This window comes from Bos indicus x Bos taurus, chromosome 5 (genome assembly GCF_003369695.1).
Source record: "Bos indicus x Bos taurus breed Angus x Brahman F1 hybrid chromosome 5, Bos_hybrid_MaternalHap_v2.0, whole genome shotgun sequence".
Classification (NCBI taxonomy): Eukaryota; Metazoa; Chordata; class Mammalia; order Artiodactyla; family Bovidae; genus Bos; species Bos indicus x Bos taurus.
The window spans coordinates 72398529-72419477 of NC_040080.1; the positions used below are offsets into that span (position 1 = coordinate 72398529).

General features: G+C 41.8%; 1 protein-coding gene and 1 long non-coding RNA gene across 2 annotated transcripts in view; one reads left to right on the plus strand and one right to left on the minus strand.

Moving 5' to 3' along the window:
• LOC113892940 overlaps positions 1 to 12854 on the minus strand; it is a 31184-nt gene extending 18330 nt beyond the window's left edge. The window contains exon 1 of the long non-coding RNA XR_003511177.1: positions 11603 to 12854. This is a non-coding gene — a long non-coding RNA (uncharacterized LOC113892940). The remainder of the gene's footprint in view (positions 1 to 11602) is intronic.
• HMGA2 (high mobility group AT-hook 2) overlaps positions 1 to 20949 on the plus strand; it is a 149455-nt gene that overhangs the window by 52255 nt on the left and 76251 nt on the right. The gene's annotated exons all lie outside the window — the stretch shown is intronic.

The following is a 20949-nucleotide window of genomic DNA, read 5'->3' on the forward strand; positions in this document are numbered from 1 at the left end:
GACTGAACGACTAAGCACACACACAGCATTTTATAAGATGATTTGTATAGTTTTCTAATGCCAAGAGCTGGTAATCACATGCTTTGACTATCTTGAAAGGATTTTCCTCCTTCTAGCCGTCTGGTCTAAGTATTAGCAATGAGTCCTCTCCCTTTACTTCTTGTAAACTTGATAGAATTTATTGTATCACTGTTTTGATACATGAGTCTATTGTCACCAATAGATGTAGACTTTGGAGGATTTGGACTGCGGTTTTTGCTTTCTTTAATATCTCCCAAGCTCTGCATAAACCATTATTACTTCATGAATACTTGGTGGATGGATGAAGAATTGAATGGAGAGCCCCTAGCTTCACTGTAATTTGCACTCAGCATCAAGGTGAATGCTTAACCCAGGGCCACAGTGAGAAAGCCTTTGGGACTTCTGAAAACCAGGTTTCTGTAAATTGTCAAATAGATAAATTCCATGGTATCTACAGATCAGTGGGTTCCACACACATAAATTTGAATTCACTAAATCTAGGCTGATGGAAGAGGTTGACCTGGATGAGGGTTTTCTAGCACAGGAGTCAACAGTGAATCACGGTCCAGATCCAGCCCATTGCCTGTTTTTGCATGACCTGCAGTCTAAGACTGGTTTAAGACTCCCCTGGTGGTCCAGTTGCTAAGTTCCCAAGCTCCCAGTGCAGGGGGCCCAGGTTCGATCCCTAGTCTGGAAACTAGACCCCCCACACAGCACCTAAGACCCATTTTCTCAGTCTCTCAGTCGTGTCCGACTCTTTGCAACACCATGGAGTATAGCCCACCAGTCTTCTCTATCCATGGCATTTCCCAGGCAATAATACTGGAGCAGGTTGTCATTTCCATCCCCAGGGGAGCTTCCCAACCCAAAGATTGAACCCATGTCTCTTGCGTCTCCTGCACTGACAGTCAGATTCTATACCACAAGTGCCACCTGGGAAGCCCTAAGACCTGGTGTGGTCAAATTAATTTTTTTTAAAGAATGGTTTATATATTTTTAAATAATTGAAAAAAGGAATAATAGTAATATGTTGAGATGTGAAAATCAAGTAAGATGCAGAAACCAAGTTTCATTATGCAGAAACCAAGTTTTACTGGGATACAGTTACTCTTACTTGTTCACATCCTGTGTCCTGTCTGACTACTTTCTCACTACGGTGGCAGAGTTCAACAGTTGTTGCAGAGACCACCTGGCCTACAAAGTCTAAAATATTTATTCTCTGGCCCTTCACGAAAAAGTTTGCTCACCCTGGCTGGACTGTGTCTTTCTGGCCTTCTTAATCCATTTATATGGCTTTCTTCCTTTTCTGTGCAAATGGAAAATGAGTTTAACTTCATTAGAAGCAAGAAACTTGTAGCTTTGCCTTCAGGTTTTTTTCCCCCTCCTTCTCTTGAGAATCTTGAATGTTCTATATATATCTAGATTTGCAAAGCTAAAGAATAATGAGGTAGAATATGTTTTATCCATTAGTATATCCCTTTTCTATGGGGATCCTGCAAGTATGGTTTTCTCTTTAGGTTAAAGAGCCGCATTCCTTTTCTAATCATATCCCATTTTTAGTTCACACTCAGGCTGTCAGTTCCACAGAACAATGTCAAATGAGCTTAGGATCTCTTTGTTTTTAATTTTTATTTTTTGGCTCTACTGGGTCTTTGTTGCTGCACGAGCTTTTCTCTAGTTGCAGGAAGCGGGGGCTACTCTCTAGTAATGGTGTGCTGGCTTCTCACTGCGGTGGCCTCTTTGGTTGTAGAGCATAGGCTCGAGGGCACACAGGCTTCAGTAGTTAGAGCACATGGACTTAGTAGTTGCGGCTTGCGGGCTCTCGAGCACAGGCTCAATAGTTGTGACACACGGGCTTAGTCGCTCCACAGCATGTGGGATCTTCCCAGATCAGGGATCAAACCCATGTCTCCTGCGTGGGCAGGCAAATTCTTTACCACTGAACCACTGGGGAAGCCCTTTAGGATCTCTTGAAAACCTCTTCCAGCAGCCTCTGCCAGTGTCTTACCCGGGGAGTTTTCTTCAAAAAGGCTCAGGGATAGTGGAATAACCTTGGATGATGATCAGTATATTTCACCTTCCTGTTTGGTGTGTTAATGCCGTCTGTGCACTGCGGTTTTGTTTGCACTTCTCAGCATCATCACTTTCGGAGCTTTCAGGGCCTAAAGCTGCAGCCATTCTGAAATATCAAGGAGGCAACAGGACCCAAAGTGAAAAATATTCCCACCTCGTCAGGTTTGTGATTCACCCCTGAGGCAAATGTGATCTGGCTTCCATCCCCTTCATCCCACGGAAAGCACTCGACTTCATCAGGAACTTGCTGGCTGCCAAATCCTAGGGACGCGTCTCGGTCCTCATCCTGATGTCTTTTTTGAAGAATTATTCAAACAGGAAACCATTCTTCCCTGTTTCACTCTCTCTCTCCTTGGTTCCCAGAACAAAATCTAGTCCTGACATTTGCTCTCTTTTTTCCCGAAAGCTCCTCGGAGCTGCTAGGTGCTTCTCTTTTCACCTGCCCTTCCCACATATCTTGTCTCCAGGGAGACAAGTGGAACCCACTATGTTTCACTAGATGTGTCCGTTCTGAGTAGACTCCTGACATCTGTGTTTCGGCTGTTATCTCCATTTCGAGCACTGTACCCATAGCTATCGTGAGTGTGCCGTCACTCATCCGATCACCCTGAACTCCCTTCTTTCTGCATTTTCAACACGCACAGAGTCCTGTCATTTATTTACTGTACCATATGTTTTGAGTTTTCTTTTCCTCTGTTCTCACTGCTGCTTCCTTTGTTCAGGCCCTCATCATCCCTCCCTTGAACTCTTTGCACTGGTCTCCTGCTAGTTTCCCCCGCTGACTCTAGTCCTCTGTCTCCAACCACCCTCAATACTCCTGCAAGCGCGGTCTCCAAGACCAAATGCCTCCAATGGCTTCCATTCACCCAAGGGCAGAAGTCTACATTTCTTATGTCGCTTCTGGCATTAGGCTTAGTTTCGCATCTTGCCTCTTATCGTCTTCTGGTTGTAATCTTCGCTCCGTTAGCACGGAAAGCCTAGTCTTTCTGAAACCTCTATTGGTTATTTCACGCCTCCGCTCTGATTGTTGTATTCTTGACCTTCGTCTCCATCTGGACAAATCTCGCACACCTCCCAAACCCCAGTTCAAATATGGTTCTCCGTCTCCCGAAATGACCACCCCCTCCTCTTTGCCATCATTGGAGTTTTGCACACTCCCTGAGGAGAACACAGTTCACAGTGTACTATAATTGTTTGTTTACCCTTTTTCACACAGAGGACTCTGTCTCCTCCCTCACTGTATTTTCAGTTCATAGCACACAGTCTATCTCAGGAAAAGCATCCAAGAAACGAATGTGTCCAACCTGCATGTCAGTATCTACACCATGTCCTCTGGGTGCAGTTATGTTGCCAGGCATGTTAGAAATGAATGGCGCTAGGAAATCCAAGTAGGCCAGTTATCAGCAGAAAAGGTTTATTTCCTTCTCTTAATATTTAATTTGTGTTGAATCTAGGCTGAGTGTATGTGGCTATATATAGTCAGTCTAGAAGTCAGGTGTGGGAAGATTGGTATTTATTTTAATAGACCAGAGTAAAAGAGAAAAAGAGAGACTTCTAATGTAGTTATTAGTGAGTCACATACATTAAAGTTTAATTTCTCGTACTGATAAAGAGAGAGCTTGGTAGAAAGCTTAGTGTCTAATTAGTCATATAAAGTATGTGAATATGTGTAATATTAAATATATGTATATGTACATATATATTTAAATGTCAGCTTTAAAACATTACTAAGTTGATGGTAAAGCATCTGTCTACAGTGTGGGAGACCCAGGTTCTATCCCTGGGTGGGGAAGATCTCCTGGAGAAGGAAATGGCAACCCACTCCAGTATTCTTGCCTGGAAAAATCTCATGGACAGAAGAGCCTGGTGGGCTACAGTCCATGGGGTTGCAAAGAGTCGGACATGACTGAGCAACTTCACATAAGTTATAATTTATTATCGTCATCCTCAGGAAATTATCATTGTAAGCCCCATAATAAACACAGGGGACTTTAGGGGCTTCCCTAGTGGTCCAGTGGTTAAGATTCTGAGCTCTCAGTGTAGGGGGGACGGGTTCAATCCCTGGTCAGGGGACTAAGATCCCACATGCCAAGCAGGGCAGCCAAAAACAGGAACAAAAAAAGACAAGGGACTTCATGGGGTTAACCTGTGGGGTTAAATATATCGTCCCTGCTTTATAGAACTCAAAAATCATATACATAAAAAGATAAGTAATAAAGCTGTTTAAAGTAAGCCAATTAATGGCAAATAATAAATGAGATTCCATTTTGTATCCTGGAGGAGGAAATGCCAACCCACTCCAGTATTCTTGCCTAGGGAAATTCCATGGCCAGAGGAGCCTGACAAGCTATAGTCCATGGGTTCTCAACAGAGCCACACACAACTTAGTGACTAAACACCAATAACACCTTACTATAGCTCTGTGCACACAGTGGGTGTTTAATAAGTATTTGCTTAGTGAATGAAGTGACAATGGGACAGACCAAATTTGTAATAATTTTTCAATTGTCCTTCCTTCACTTTTTGCATTTACCTGGAGTTGGGTCTTGCTCTATTTTTGACACTAGCTAATTGTGCATAAGAGTAAGAATTTATCCTTAATACTTTTCATAGATCTCAGATAAAGCTTATTTTTGTTTTACAAGTTAGAAATCAAAATTAATAAATATATAATGTGAATAATAAGTGTATACATAAAGCATAAAAGTAACAAATATATAAAAATGTATATAATTTAAAGCTCTGTAAAGTCTGCTGCTTCACTGAAGGCTTTGTCAGTTTTGCTGAGACACTTTGGGTGAACATGTAAAGTCTTTAATGACCTGAGGCAAATATTCAGGAAATTTTAACCGTTGTCTTTTCAATGGGAGCAAATTGTTTCAGACAACAAATTGTAGGTTTCCAATAGGAAGGAAACCAACTAAACATATGGTTCCTTCTAGAAGTTGTTTTAGTCTTTTTCAGAAAGAGGTTTGGGGTGATTCCAGGTGCCTCACCAGCTTCATTGGAGTGGAATACAGGTAACCTGTGTACACTCGATCTTTGCCAATTTGTGAAACCTACCAGGCAGCCCAGATTTACCCATGGAACCTCCTTATGGCTTAGCAAAGTATCTTAAAAAAAAAGAATGGATGGTCATGTTCTAATTCATCTATTTTTCTGTATCTGTATAGAAAGGTTAATATTTTCATGTGCATGCATGCTAAGTCCCCTCAGTCATTTCGGACTCTTTGCAACCCCGTAGTCTATAGACCACCAGGCTCCTCTGTCCATGGGATTCTCCAGGCAAGAACTGTGGAGTGGATTGCCATTTCCTCCAACAGGGGATCTTCTCAACCCAGGGACTGAACCCCAGTCCTTACATCTCCTGCATTGGCAGGCAGGTTCATTACTACTGATGCCACCTGGGAAGCCCCTAATATTTTCACAAGTATGCTTAACTATTAGGGATTTCAAATGGTCATCCCCAAGGCCCTCTTCTTCGCCGTTTCCAGTTTGGAACTCCATCTTATGGAAATAGCCACGTTTTGAAGCAGGTGTAGCTCTTCCTGCAAGTTTCTCCAGTGCAAGCAAATTGGAATCTCACAGGTCTGCATGTACTCCTGTCTTCTCTTCCCTCTTTACTCAACCAGAAAGAAGATTTTCCCCAGTAATAGTCTTGTAGAAGTACCATCTTGGAGCTTGATGCTATTGCCATAGTGAATTTCACTTTTCAAAACTATACATGTGTAAAAATAAAAAGGAACAGTTATATCTTATTAGGGTTCATGCAGCAGGTAATTATTCCAAAGTAGCTCCAAACTGAATTTTCACTTCTCCATTCTCATCTTGGAAGACACATTGACAGTGGCTCAGCCCATGCTTTCTTTGGTTATCTTATTGACAGTAATATCAGATGGACCTTATTTAATTGAGTACCTGTATGTTCTTAAATAAGTAAATAGTATTATTCCAAGTTGACCTATTGACATAATCTCGAAGACCATGTCATTTATAACACCTCAGTTTATTATTTCAACCATCACACTGGCTTGCAGAGAATTCCTTATTTAAATCACTGTACATTTTATTTTTTTTTTTAATTCCAAGGCTTATTTCAGTCATAAGTCCATTCTCTATGAGGTGGAACTACCAATGTGATAGCAGTGACTTTCCTTTTTTAAATTTGCTTTTCGTTTGAATTATCTTCACTGTCTTAAGAAACGAGCAAGGTTAGTCAGTAGAGAAAGAGCTCATCGCCACTCCAGCTATTTTTAAAGACTTTGATTTTTTAAAAATGGTTAGATGGAAACAATAGAACTATGATTCAACTAGGCTGCCCCTGGCCTCTGTTTATTCTTTTATTGTTGCTTCATGTTTTTCAATAACACTGTTTCTTTAGAAAATCTTTCTTTTTTCCCTAAACTACTTGCTATATAAGAATGTAGCAACTAGAGATCATTTTAATACATGTTTATAAATAATTACCTTAGCTGAGCTGGTCTGTTGATTAAGTATGTATTAAAGACACTTTTTCCCCCTATAAAACAGCAGTTCTGTATAATGTTTTTCATAGAATGAATTCTAATTTCCTCAAAATTCATAAAATATTGCATTTCAATATTTTCAGGAGATGTGCCTTGCTGTGCTTAGTCGCTCAGCTGTGTCCAATTCTTTTCGACCCATGGGCTGTAGCCCGCCAGCCTCCTCTTTCCATGGGGATTCTCTAGGCAAAATAGTGGAGTGGATCGCCATGCCCTCCTCCAGGGGATATTCCCAACCCAGGGATTGAACCCAGGTCTCCCACTGCATTACAGGCAGATTCTTTACAGTCTGAGCCACCAGGGAAGCCCATTATTACACTCACTCCCAAATCATGGTGTCAAATATAAATCAGATATGTTTAAAAAGTGATGGAAAATATCTTCTTTGATAATTCTTTATTTGCCAATAAGTTACTTTGCAGAAGGCAATGTAAAATAGTCCCATTCGTCTCCTAATTTTGACCTGTATACAACTATACATCTAGTTTTTCTTTCAAGAAAGCCACATCCTAGGAACCCAGAAAAGGATTCTATCTGGGTAATTCTCAATTTCTCTTTGTATCATTTACAAAGCAGGCAAAACCACTCCTGACATTTGATTTTTGAAAACCATAAAATCATTTCACCACCAAAGCCCAAACTTTCTAAATCAAATTTTGACTGAAGAACAAATACTTTTGTCATTTATAAACCTTTGAAGTTGGGGGTTCACGTCGAACTTTCCAGACAGCCATCAACAAAGCCATATCAACCCATGTCTCTGAAGCACATTAAATTATACAGTGCTCCCCATGTACGAGCTGTGTTGGCCACTGAAGGAAAAGAACTTAACTCTTGCGTAGGCCAGTTTGTTGGTGTGGGGGTGACAGGTGTGCTCCAGCGAGGCCACTGGGAGAGGTGGAGTGTGGGGTGCCTGTTGGAGGGTGCAGGGAGTTGGCCCTTTGCACTCCACTTGCAAGGCTCGTTCTTTGTAGCTCTGGTTTGTGATGTGATTTATGGGAGCTGCAGCTCACGGGCCATACATCACCTTCCTGGTCGGCTTTGTTGACACCTTGTCACATTCTTGTGGGCTTGAGGAATTCATTGTTCTTGTTTGAACCGATAAGAACCCAAAAAAAAAGAAAATGAATAAAAAAAATTTTCTCACTGAGACCTTGGGAAAGGCCGAGGGGGTGGAACGTTGACGTGGAGCAGCGAGGCTGTACTTTCCCAAGCAGAGCAGCTTCGCCACCTTCTCCTGCCCCAGGAAGCCTCACCCTGAGGTGTGCAGCTCTGGGTGCACCCCGGAAGTCGTTTTCTGGTTGTGAGGTGTCTCTTTTTTGCTGAGATGGGACGGGAGAGGGGCTTCAGGAGGAGTAAAGAAGAGGAGGGAGTTTTCCTTCCAGAAATGGGAGCTACACTGGCTAAGAAGAGCTGCCAGTGGAAGGTAAAATGACCCTGGGCACTGGGGAATGTAAAGCACGCGGTGACTTTTGATGTGAGCCGGTCTGTTCGAAGTTCATCCTTTGTAGAGCGTGCTTTTCGGGCATGCTGCCATGCTGACCTCTCCCCTTTGATGTGTAGCGCCCCATGCCTCACTTAGTATTTTGGCAGCCTACACAGGCTGCCATCTGAGGCCAGCACTTGAAGAGAGTAGAACTTTTCAGAATAGCAACTCATAGAGCCACTGATGTATACAGAGGATATTACCTCCTGTTTCCACAGAGCAAATGCATGATCTGCCTGCTGCTTTTTTTATTTTTTTTAAAGATCTTTGCAGAATAATCTCTCTGATAACTTTGCTTCAGAAAACAGAATGGATTAAACTTCTTTTTATCCAAGAAAAGTAACAGGTCAGATCATATAAACCACCTCATGGGATCCTTAGTGCTCATACTTCCTGTGTGAAAACAAGAGGTTTTCTTTGAGAGCAGCTTAGCACAAACACAGTCCATTCACTAATATTCTCTGTCATCAGCTTTTGTTGATTGGAAGGAGAAGAACCGATTCGCACCCCAGCCAAGGGCTGGTGTCCAGGGAGTTTAGCATTTTTGTGTTGTACTGTTAACAAGTTCATGTGTCCTGTCGTAAATCCCTTCACCTGGAAGCATCATTCACACATCCCCGCTAGGAACCTCATGTTGAACTGGAGCCACAGCTTCTTAAAACGGCTCTTGCAACCACGTTTCCTGTAGAATGCATGTGTACAAACTCCTTCTGGCACTTGATTTGCCAAGCAGTTACTGTGCTGCGAACAAGGAATGCTGGAAGAACTGCCAAGGTAGGTGGTCGGAGAATAAGACTGAAGAGTTGACATTGTGATAATATTGAATGCAAATGAAAGTGACCTAATATATGTATGATAATACAGTGATTGCATGATTAAAGTGAGAGACTAGTTTTGGAAGGCATATACTTTGTGTGTGGGTCATCTGTCTTGCTCTGAACTGCTGTTTTTTGACTAATATTTAAATGTCTAAATATATGCAATGCTGTCCGCATCGGCATCAAACCTCTAACACACATCCAGCTTTGAAAATCTACAAGCCCAGATCCTCCCATTCCTTACAATGCTGATGAGCCTGCCAGTTCTGCTTCTGCCTTTTCTCTTAGCTCAGAAGCTACTCTGGCTTCCAGAATTAAGTTTATTGACAGTGTTTCACTGCTCTCTGCTGGAGAAGCCCAAAGCTAGGCCTGGCTTCCAGGGCTCAAATCGTTTGCAAGGAATGCAGGTAAGATGGCTCAGCTGATAAACTCCCCACCTCTGAAATTCACCTTAACACAAGACTTACCCGTCCTTGTCATAGATCACAGTTGAAAAGCCGTGGTGTGCAGACTAGGAACGGGTTTCTCAGAGAAGAAGATGGGTAAGATGAAAATAGATCGCTGCCCAACCTCCAATTTGTTACCTCCAAAGTTGTCCCATATAAAGCTAATCCATGTGGTGGTACAGAGAAATGTGCACCACTCTCAAGTTAACTCCCATCCTTCCATTTTGACACACAGATATATACCTTATTCTGCTACATACGTCTGAGATGATCATCCCCCAGCCCCTCAAAAAAGAAAAGAAAGCTCTCTTGGCCAAGCTATTTCTTCTAAACTCTTTCTTTAGTATGTGTGTGTCTGGAGAAAAGACATCAAAAGTATTTAATCAAATAAACCAAGAGTGTGTTAGGGACATTTTTTCCTAAAATATTTTCTAGGCAGGAATAAATATTAATTTCCACCTTCATTTTCATGAACACAAATCCATACCTTCACTGAAATGTTACACTTCTCAAGCATGAAACAAAAGTACAAGTGCAGAAAGAAAAACAGCCAACGCTTTTGATGAATATTGTTTTTCATATCCATTTTGAGTATGTGTATACACATCAATTTATGCATGTGTGCATGTGTGATTATCGTGTATATTGTACATATGTATGTTTTGAAGGGATAAGCCTAGTACATCTCCAGAGTGGACTATGCTCTTTTAGGCTCTTTTCAGTCTGGCATCTTTTAACTTAAAAACAACTTGATGAATAGAAATCATAAAAAGCCATGTTAGAACAGCATTAAAGTGCTCTTCTATTCTACAGCATTCCAAGTGAATTATTGCTGTGCTGTCAAAGAAAACAAAAACATTTGGGAAGGACTGTTTATTTTACAGTGGTTGACCAAAAGTATGCAAGTGGTTATAAAAAAATGTAGACAGCTAACGATGGGAGGTGCCACTTGCACATTCTGAAATCCATTCACAAACCTTTGACACTGACTCCCGATCACGATCACGAGAGATAATATTAGAGGCAAACACATTTTCCATGGGGAAGATACTAGCGCTTTCAGAGCCTTGCTCATTCAGAGTAAACAAATAAAACAACTATCTTCTATCCTGTATCACTGGCATCTTATCACAGAGCCTGCTGGCATGATATGTTTTTCTTCCAAGAAGAGCAAGGAAATTTTTGCAAAAATATTTCTCTAGGAGGTTATGGCAACATGATCTATTTTTGTGCTGTGCAGCCTTTGTATTTAAAGGTTAAAATAAAAACTGCCGTTGACAGTGTTAATAGTCTTTCATTAAACAAATACATGATTTTTAAGCTAGATAAGAAATTAAAAATCCTTAACACAGTCCCTTTGTATTAAAGATAATAAAATGTATAATCAGAGAAGATAAATTACTTGTTTTAAAGTTGCATTGGCTAGGCAGTGTGGAGGGATGAGAGTTAGAAATAGGAGGTTGCTGTTTCTGAGATGGCTCAGTGGTGAAGAATCCTCCTGCCAATGCAAGAGACGCAGCAGATGTGGATTGATCCTTGGGTCAGAAAGACCCACTGGAGTAGGAAATGGTAACCCACTCCAGGATTCTTCCCTGGAAAATGCCATGGTCAGTGGAGCCTGGTGGGCTTCAGTCCATGGAGGTCACAAAAAATCTAATGCGACTGAGCATGCTCGCACACACAGACTATACAGAGTGAAGACCTCATTAATACTTCCTGGGAAATGCTTATTTTAATGTTTAAGGATTTCTCATTAGTGAAGGGACCAAGGAATCTAGGTCCCAGGGTTTAAGTTTCTTTTAAAAAAATTCACTGGTAAATCAGCATCCACTTAACCTTCTGGTAGATTGATCACCAGATATATTTTTGAGAAATGAGAATGGTCATAACCAGCTCTAATTATCTTTATAATTAGAAAGGGTGAAAGATAAGATATGAAAAGCTCTTTGATAGTTCCTAGCATGATTCTTTCACATCAAGCCACTCCATAAACATTAATTGAAAGAATTCCTTCCTGTCTACGCCATTGCAGCTTGTTTTCTGGGTGGTGTGCGTTGTAGGAAGACCCCACGTCATAAGAGTATCCTTGTGAAAAACGGACAGACAGCTTACCACCATTCACACGTATTAGACGCTTTGGGCATCCAGCTTTCCTAACACTGTGCCCCCAGAGTGGAGAGAGTGAAAGAAAAAGAGAGGAATTGGAATCAGAATCACGTGCATCTGAGCCCCTACCTCAGCAGCTCCTTCTGGTCCCTGAGGGTCTCCAGGCTCGGAGAGTTTTGTGTAGTGTTGGCCCGAGAGACGGTTGTCCTTTGGACAGCTCAGCTGTGTCTGTCTCCTCACCGAAACAGCATCCGATTTTATTCAGATGTAGCATTTGCCTTCCCTCCGTGACATCCTTGGGTTAATCACGTGCTTGCTGGCCAGGATATGTAAATAAAACTTGGCTACAAAACACTTAAAGGATTATGAAGCAATCTTGCTTAATAGTAGTGAAACAAAACAAAACACCACTCCAGCAAATCCTCGTGTGTGCTACTAAGTCATGGAAAGATCCAGTTATGACTGGAACTGTCCTGGCCTGAGTATTGTCCTAGACTCAGAAAGAGAGAGAGAGAGGGAGAGAGAGTGGGGGAGGATGACAGGGAGAGGAGAAACTGTGCTGCAGACAGCCCCAGCATGCGATCCCTGCAGGCAATTGCTAATGAGGACGCGGAGCCGGTGGAGGGAGCCTGCTAATTCGGGGAACCCGCCTTTCCCACCCATACTGGAATGACTGAGTCACCGCCGCTTACACATCCTTGAACTGCACACCTTTTCCTGTGTGCTCAGAGGTGGCCTGGACCCAGGGAGGACCTCCCCAGGAGGTTGCAGTCTGCAGAAAGAGAGATTCAGATGTGTGTGCCTGTGGCAGGGGGGTGTTCCTGTGTGGCTTTGCAGTTAAAGCTGTCCATCTCCTGTCCCTGGCCGGTTGCTAGCACGGGACCACGAAGCATCCCCCTCCAAGTTGTCTATCAGCAGAGCTGTCTACTCTGACCGGAGGGAAACGAGCGTGGAAACCCCAGGTGGCTCTGCGTGCCAAGAGCAACCTTAGTCAATGAGAAAGCTCAGCAGATGGCGGGGTCCTGCGTGCCGACCTTTCTGCTGCTCGTAGGAGAATCATGTGCTGCTATTTCTGTGGCTTCTGCCAGTTGGCCCCTGCCCACCTTTTCTGTTCATACTAAAGCGGCCAGGAACTGAGCGAAAGAGGAAGCCTCCTCGGCTATGCTCCGGGCTGCTCTGCCAGGAGTGCGTCTGTAGTAGGTCCAGCAGCAAAAACAAAACAGGGCAGAGCCGGGGGAGGCCCCGGCCAGAGCAGCTGAGCGTGGAAACAAAGAAGCCCGCCAGCAGCAGCAGCAGGCTGTGGAATGTCAGGCTAAAAGGGAACTTTCAGAGTGGCCACATCGTCTCCAAGAAGGGAAACTGAGGCCAGAGAGAAAGTAGCAATATCTGGGCAGTGGCTGAACCAGGTCTGCTGAGGACCTATCCACACTGCTGTTGGATTTTAATAGCTCTGGGGTTGACAGTGCAGCCCTGGACAACTTAGTCTTCCGGACCTCAGTCATCTCATCTATAAAATGGGGATCAGACTAGATCCTCCCTCCTCCTCCGAGTTGCTCTGAAAATTAAATGAGGAAGTGTAAGCAAAAGCACTTGGTGGCGTGCCTGGCCGTTAGGAAGTGCTCGGTACACGTTGGCTGGTATCCTATGATCAGGGACTTGAGATGCCACTGAAGCAAGAAAGAGAGATAGGGAATTGTTCCTACATATCTGATCTGTGAAACGTTTTCTAATTTTGAAGGCCTTTCCCAAGGAGAGGTAAGCACATTTGATTAAGACCAGGCTGATTTTGTGATTTTGCTCAGTGTTGATGTGATTGGAATGTTTAATCAAGCAGCAGACTCCCCCTTCCAGGAAGAGCCCAACTGTAATAACGAGGAGGAAGCCGGTAATGTGAGAGCCCTGGAATTGTTGCCGGTCAGACTTCCTGAATGCAGGGTTTATCCCCTTTGTGAAAGCCAATTCTGAACCTTCCTGACTGAGAGTTTAGAATAGTCGGCTTCGAAGTTACATTCTGACTGAAAAATGCTTCCTACAAGCTGAGGAATTGCTCTAGGGGTAAAAGAAGGGAGGAAGTGGTGAATAATACTGCATTTTGCAGAAAAGGCTAATGATAGATGATTTTGCCCTCTTAGGCCCAGGTGTAAGGAAGGAATTAGGAACCAGCTTCCCTTCACTTCACTTCTAACACTTAATTCCCAAAGTGCTTTACATCAAGTTCTGACACCAGCTGGTTGGGAATCAGTTAGAGATCACAATACAAGAACAGTGACCATGTACTGAGCCCTCATTGGAGTCTCAGGTATTGTGCAAAAGCACAGTGTATTTGTAATCCCACTTCATTTCCACAACAGCCCCATGAAATATTTCCCTGTTTTGCGATGAGAAAAGTGAAGCTTGAAGAAGTTAAATAACTCACCCAAGATCATGCAGCTAGTAGACACTCCTGTGCTCTTACCTTAGCCAGTGTGCCATGCCCTGCTTTCCTCTTAATGGTAACCTTTCTTCTAACCTGAATCTCTGTGGCCCGCCCTTTTTTTTTTTCCCCTGTAAATTTAAGACTGCGCTACATTCTTGCCAAGGCTACTTTTTTCAAAATTCTAAATGTTTCCAGAAAGAGGTACAGTTTATAATAAGGAATCTTACTTTCCAAATAAATTCTACCCTATTAAAATCAAAGGACCAGTTGCCTTTCTTTTTTTTCCCTCTTTTTTGGTATGTATGTGTCATTCAAGTTACAGAATTCAGAAAGGGATTAAAAACTGGGAAAAACCATCATGTGGTATTTTGATATATGTGCAAGCCCAATGACTCTAATGAAAAAGGAACATTTTTACGAAATTACGCCTGCCCAGTTGATCCTAATAAGTTTAATTGTTTAATCCTGATAAGTATATGAATGCACAGGTGTATCTCCTTTTGTTGTCAGAAGCAAACGGTAAACTTTATTTGTGCTGGCCTTTATTTCAAGAAAGACTGTGTGTTCATGCATATTATAATAATTTATATCCCCAAGGTAAGCCATCTAGATATCTCAGCATTATTACTTTACTAAGGGAAATTTCTCTATCAAAAATTTTTATGTTCTAGTGGAATTATGCCTCTAAGTTCTCAATATTTATCAGTGTCTTTGAAATTTTGTTAGTTAGCCAATGGCACCCCACTCTACTACTCTTGCCTGGAAAATCCCATGGGCGGAGGAGCCTGGAGGGCTGCAGTCCATGGGGTCGCTAAGAGTCGGACATGACTGAGCGACTTCCCTTTCACTTTTCACTTTCATGCCTTGGAGAAGGAAATGGCAACCCACTCCAGTGTTCTTGCCTGGAGAATCCCAGGGATGGGGGAGCCTGGTGGGCTTCCGTCTATGGGGTCGCACAGAGTCGGACACGACTGAAGCGACTTAGCAGCAGCAGCAGCATCCTCATCAAGATTACTGTGTGCTAATAATCACTAGCTGTGTGGCCTTGGACAATTTTCTTAAGCTCTCTGAGCCTTAGTTACTTCAGCCACAAAATGGGATTTATAATGGGATCATCATATTATTATAAAGGATTGTTAAGAGCATTAAATGAGTTAATTTTGTAAAGTGCTCCAGATTGTTCCTGACACACAGTATTAACTAATATTTTTAATCACTGATGGTTTTCAAACAAATTTGCTAAGAATTGTATCCATTAAGTTTTCAGTCATAATGAGCCTTCAGCTTATTCTGTTTTTATTGGTATTCAGCGTTATAAAGTTTGCTTTTTTCATTTCTCACTGATGTCTATAAATTGCATTTACTTAGAAAGGCTCTGAAGAAACTTTCATATTTCTTTTACTTCATCATTTCTTTTACTTTAGTAAGTGGTGACTTACTGTTTATTTTATCCTTCGAATTTTATCTAGAGCAGCTTTTGACTTTAAACTGTGACATATAATGCATCAAATTACACTCATTGAATTGATTTACTCTGAACTGCAGATTATTATAGGTAGAATTTGCCCTCATTTTTTTTCTTGGTGTCCAAGTTTCAAAGAAACATGTTTTTGGTCCTACTCATGGTAAATAGTGGGTTTTTAAATGACATCTTGAGATACATATTTCTCAGATACAAAAGTTTGTTGTTATGTTCTTTTGGCCAGAAAAGACTCCTCTTCCTGGGAAATGTAGCCACAGAATGCTGGGTTTGAGTTTTATTAATATCCTTGTAGATTGAAAACAAAATGTTTTCCCTCCCCGTTTTTGTTCTTTTCCATTTGGCAAACCCGGTGATTTGCCACATGAGCCAATGTGTGTCTCATTTGCTTATTTTCTTGTGCACTAGCAGCCCTGGTGATGTCATCTGGAATGTGCACAGTCCCTGGGAATAAATAACATGTTGGAACAAAGTTTTCTTTGAGGCAGCAGAAGCATTCATGCACCTTACAGTACACTCTGGGCTTCCCAGGTGGCTCAGTGGTAGAGAATCCTCCTGCCAGCAGAGGAGATGTAGGTTCAATCCCTGAGTCCGGAAGGTCCCCTGAAGGAGGAAATGGCAACCCACTCCAGTATTCTTGCCTGGAAAGATCCTATGGACAGAGGAGCCTGATGGGCTACAGTCCATGGAGTCACAAAGAGTCAGACACGACTGAGCATGCACGTACACAGGTGCGCACGCGAGCGCACACACACACACACACACACACAGTACACTTTAAATAACCCAATTTCCTTGTTAAAAAGTAATGTCAAGGCCACCGCCTCTCTATATTTCTTGCTTCAAATAATAATAATCACGACAATGATATGTAAAGATTTTTATTATAACTATTGATTATAAACTGAGAGCCACATTTTCAAAATTATCTTAAAATTTGACCTGATGATATCAAGTATCTATACTATGAAAATGTCTTGTAAAAAAAACGAATTACTAGGTTAAAAGATCAGACAACTTAAACTTGGCTTATGCAAATATCTTTGTTACTCTGTTGTTACCATTCTTAAAAATGATTCATTGACTAGAACGAGTGCCGTTTTTTATGAGTTACAGTGCTGCAAGGAATTCAAACTGTTTTCAAGCTGATGGTTCACTGAAGGTTAAAGATTCTCTGGCATCCTTAGTCCCTGTTTCCTCCTCCTGATGGGGGGTTACGTTTGAGTCATCATTCTTGCAGGGAATTACTGAGAAGTTCGTTGGCTAGAAGACAACACAGAGGTATTTGGGGAAGGAGGCAGATATCCAACCAGGGCATACCATTGAATTCTAGTGATATTTCCAGACAAAGCTTCTCAGTTTGCCAACCAAAAACCAACTGGCAGTGGTCACTTTCACTCTCTGCCTTATCTGGAGCACACTCTCACTTTTTGAAGGCACAGTCCATTGAATTCCTCATTTCCTGTTTCAGGCACTGCCTTCCTCTTGTACCCCTTAATAAGTAAGCAAAGACTCTCTTGACCAAAAGGTTAGATTATGCAATTCTTGTGATTTTTAATGACTTTGAGCTCATTTAGAAAGTAATGCCTGTTTCTCATGGCCCAGAATTATAGAAGGCCAATTACCTCACGCTATTTATTTGGCGATTTAAGTGATGCCTTTTCTATAAAGAGCTCATTACACAAATGGTCCCTATGCAATCAGTGTTATTTTAGTGGGGAGTTCCAAAGACGGAAGTTTGATCTTCTAAGGCCAGCTCGATGAAAGCAATGAAAATTTTAACTTTTCTTTTCAAAGGTGGCATTCCAGTGAATCACCCTATGGAAGAATATTAAGAAAGGTATTTTATACTTGGACTCTGTTCAGTTCTAAAAGTTTTAAAGAACCATAGTCAGATCTTAACTTTTATAATTAAAATAATTGAACAGTGAAGATTTCCTGGAGTTTAATCCCTAGGACCTCTATGGTAAGATATCTGTACACAGTACAACGTGACACAGATAAGCTTTTAAAAAAATTTTTTTTAATTTATTATTTTAATTGTGCCTTCCTTGCATTTGACCCCCACAAGGCATTTTTTGACTTTTGGATGGCTGCTTCTTGATCTCTCCCACTTACACAGACACATGCACACACCCCTTCACAAAGACTACTAGAAACAGTAGTTGTTTTTTCTGAGGTCGTTAATAACCTTTTCCGTAGTGGTTTAGGGGCATAAGATGTCATGTGTGAGTAAGGGAGGCACAGATTATTTTCATCAAAAGAAAACACTGAATAATATGTTGTTTACATCTTTCACTTACTGATTCCTTCGCTAGTATATATACAGTGTCTCAGAGCACTAGACATTTTGATCAAATTATCTTGCACAATTTTTAGCAAAGATGACTCAAGGAACCACGGACCAACATCCCTTTAGAGCTGCACTCAGCCCAGCTTATCTGACTTCAGAGTCTGTGTTCTTTCTACCAGTGGTGAGCTGCCCTCCACGTGCAAGGACAACACACCTGATATCTTGTTTTATTATACTACTGAATTCTATGGGCACCCTACTCTAGTCTACACCAAAATAGCAAAGTGTTAAACATTTCTTAAAAAAAATATTAAATGTGCCCATTTTAATCTCCTGAACTTTTATTATTCTTGTTATATAAACTCCAGGATCTCAATTAGATATTTAAGGCTTCTTTAATTTGGATTTTGGTAAGATTTATTGTTGTAATTAATACAGTATCACCATTGTTTTTTTCTTTTCCCCCTCAAGTTCCAAGAAAGAAAAAGGGCTTTTCTTTCAACAGATCAAACAATCCTCAGTGTACTACAAGCTGCCTTGTTAACTGGCATTTTTTTCCTTCTCTTTCCCAACACAATAATCTTAGATGCACTATAGATGGTCAGACAACCTGATCTATACCTATTGGGTTGGCCAAAAAGTTTGTTTGGGTTTTTTCATAAGCTGTAACTTTTCACCAACCCAAAACATGAGTAGTAAATAACTATCAATACACACAGATAAAAAGAGATGAATACTATAAAGAGTTTCCATTCCAAGAACGCTACCTTAAAACCCAGTACACAAAGCCAAAAAAGTGTAGGACAGGATATTTTAGCTTTGCAGAATGGTAGGACTTTAAATAGGTAGATAGGTAGGTGATTGTGTGTGTGTGTGCTTAGTCACTCAGGCATGTCTGACTTTGCAACCCCATGGACTATATAGCCTGCCAGACTCCTTTGTTCATGGGATTCTACTGGAGTGGGTAGCCTCTCCCTTCTCCAAGGGATCTTCCCGACCTAGGATCAAACCTGTGTCTCCTGCATTGCAAGCAGATACTTTACCCTATGAACCACCATCCGTTCAGATAATAGTACAATTCAATGAAGTGGTACTCTTATCATCCCCTTTTTGCTGATGAAGAAATCAAGGCACAGATTGGTAAAGTAACCTACTGGAGAATTCAACAGTTGAATAAGTGATAGAGCCAGGCAAAACAGGATGGCTTCAGAGCTGTCCTATTTGATCACCTATTTTCTTCTATCACTCTGAAAAATTCTTCTGTCTTCTCCACTGGAGAAAATCCAGGCTCTTTCTCCCCAATTCTTACTCATTTTATTTCTTCCACAATTACTATGAAAGTGGATCCATACAACAACATTACCAACTCATAGAGTAATTAGCACAAAATCATACAAATTCCTCTAGGTTAATTTTATCGGCAAAAACACTAAGCAAGGTGAGAGTCGGCCAGATCTTGGAAATTATCATGCTGTGAAGTTAGTAGTTCCTAAGTACAGGCCTCTGTTGAAGTGTAGCACTTAACACATTGTATTATTCCACTCTGTTCAACTCCAGTAGGACAGAGAGCATGTTTATTTTATCTTTGTATGTCCAGGCCTTAACACAATGCCTGAGACATAATATCTACATAATTAATTAATAGTAAATAAGGAATGGACTGATTAATAGGTCTTGGTTTGGAGTCCTTTAAAATTCCTACTTAATCTTTCATTAATAGATTCTTGGAATTTGGCCAGTGCCACAAAGAGTAAGACTGTCACCTGGCATTATTCTAAATATTATATTTCTTAAGATGAAAATCTTTCTTTAACAGCCTTATTATACTACCTACTCAAGCTAGCTAGCTAGTTGGGCCACTCCCACTGTTCTTTCGGGTAGACCGTAACTCCAGGGAGGGCTGTCCCTTCTTGGATTAGGATGAGATTGAAAGGACCACTTTCTGCTTCTCCTGTAGACTCTTGGATGTGAATTGGGCCTTTCTCTCCTTCCTCTGCTGCTTCTTCCATGTCTTCCTCTTCCCAGCCATTGGGACAAATTTGTCTTTAATGCAAAGCATAGAAACTTCTTCCAACCCTGTTTTGTTTCGTTTAGTAGTTAGTTTTCAATGTTGTCAGTTTCTGCTGTACAGTGAAGCCAATCAGCCACATATATATATATATATATACCCCCTCACTCCTGGACCTTCCACTCAACCCCCAATCCCACCCATCTAGGTCATCACAGCACTGAGCTGCTCACCCTTACACCTAATAGCCTATTTAGAAGCCCTGTTACAGCAGGGAGTTTCCTGGTTTCACAATCTGTTTCTGCCTCTTAGAGGCCAAGCCTTGCTGGGTTCGTGGGAGATTTAGCCAGAAAACTGGCAAGGCAATTAATCTGTAGTTAACCACAACAATGAATGAACACAAAGAAATGCAGATGTAAGTAGGGGATAAACTTTAGGTGGTTCCATCAGTAGTGATTCATGATGTTGAACTATAATAATGTTTTTCTTCATGTTCTCTCCCAGTTCCCTCTGTGACCCTAGAACAGAATTTGGAGATGACTGTTGGGCTTGAGGGGGTGGTGGTTCTGTGGCCATAGCTGTGAAGGTTGGTTCAGTGGATGTTAATCTGGCTGATGCATACTTTAATAAACATGGGGTTGAAAGTGGCACTGTGTTTATTTAGGGAACAGTGGTAGACTACAGTCTATGGGGTCACAAAGAGTCGGACACAACTGAGCAACTAACACTATAGAAACTAGGGACTGTATAGTTAAGAGAGTGGCTTAAACATTAAAAAGCCCAAGACGACAGAAGAGTAGTTTCTGGCTCCTCCACGTTTGGGCTGCAGAATCAGAGTAGAGAGGGAAGACCGCTAGGCTGGGCTCCAGCCTAAGCATGACCTTCCTTGGCTATGAAACCCTGGAAGCCACTTCTCTGATCCCCGTGGGTCTCTTGCTTCCTCACCCCTGATAACGGGCAGTCCTATCTCAGGAGTATTCCTTGAGAGCGTGAATTTAAAGTGCCCAGCCCCACACCTGGCACAGAGGCTGTACTCTTGAGGCATCCGTTCTCTCCAGCTTCTTCGCTTTGTGTCCCTTTGCTGACTTTTGTACCCTCCTGCCCACTCGTTCCATTCAGCAATCCCGAGTTGTACAAGAATGTGCCTCCTTGTGTCCTGGTTGCAGAGTAGAGTGCCCTGGCTCTCCATCGGCTCTCGCCCTGATGCTCTTGGCCGGGAGACAGGGGCTGCTGGCAGGAGCCTGAGAGGGAACGCACCGTGGTAGCAGCAGGAAAGAAT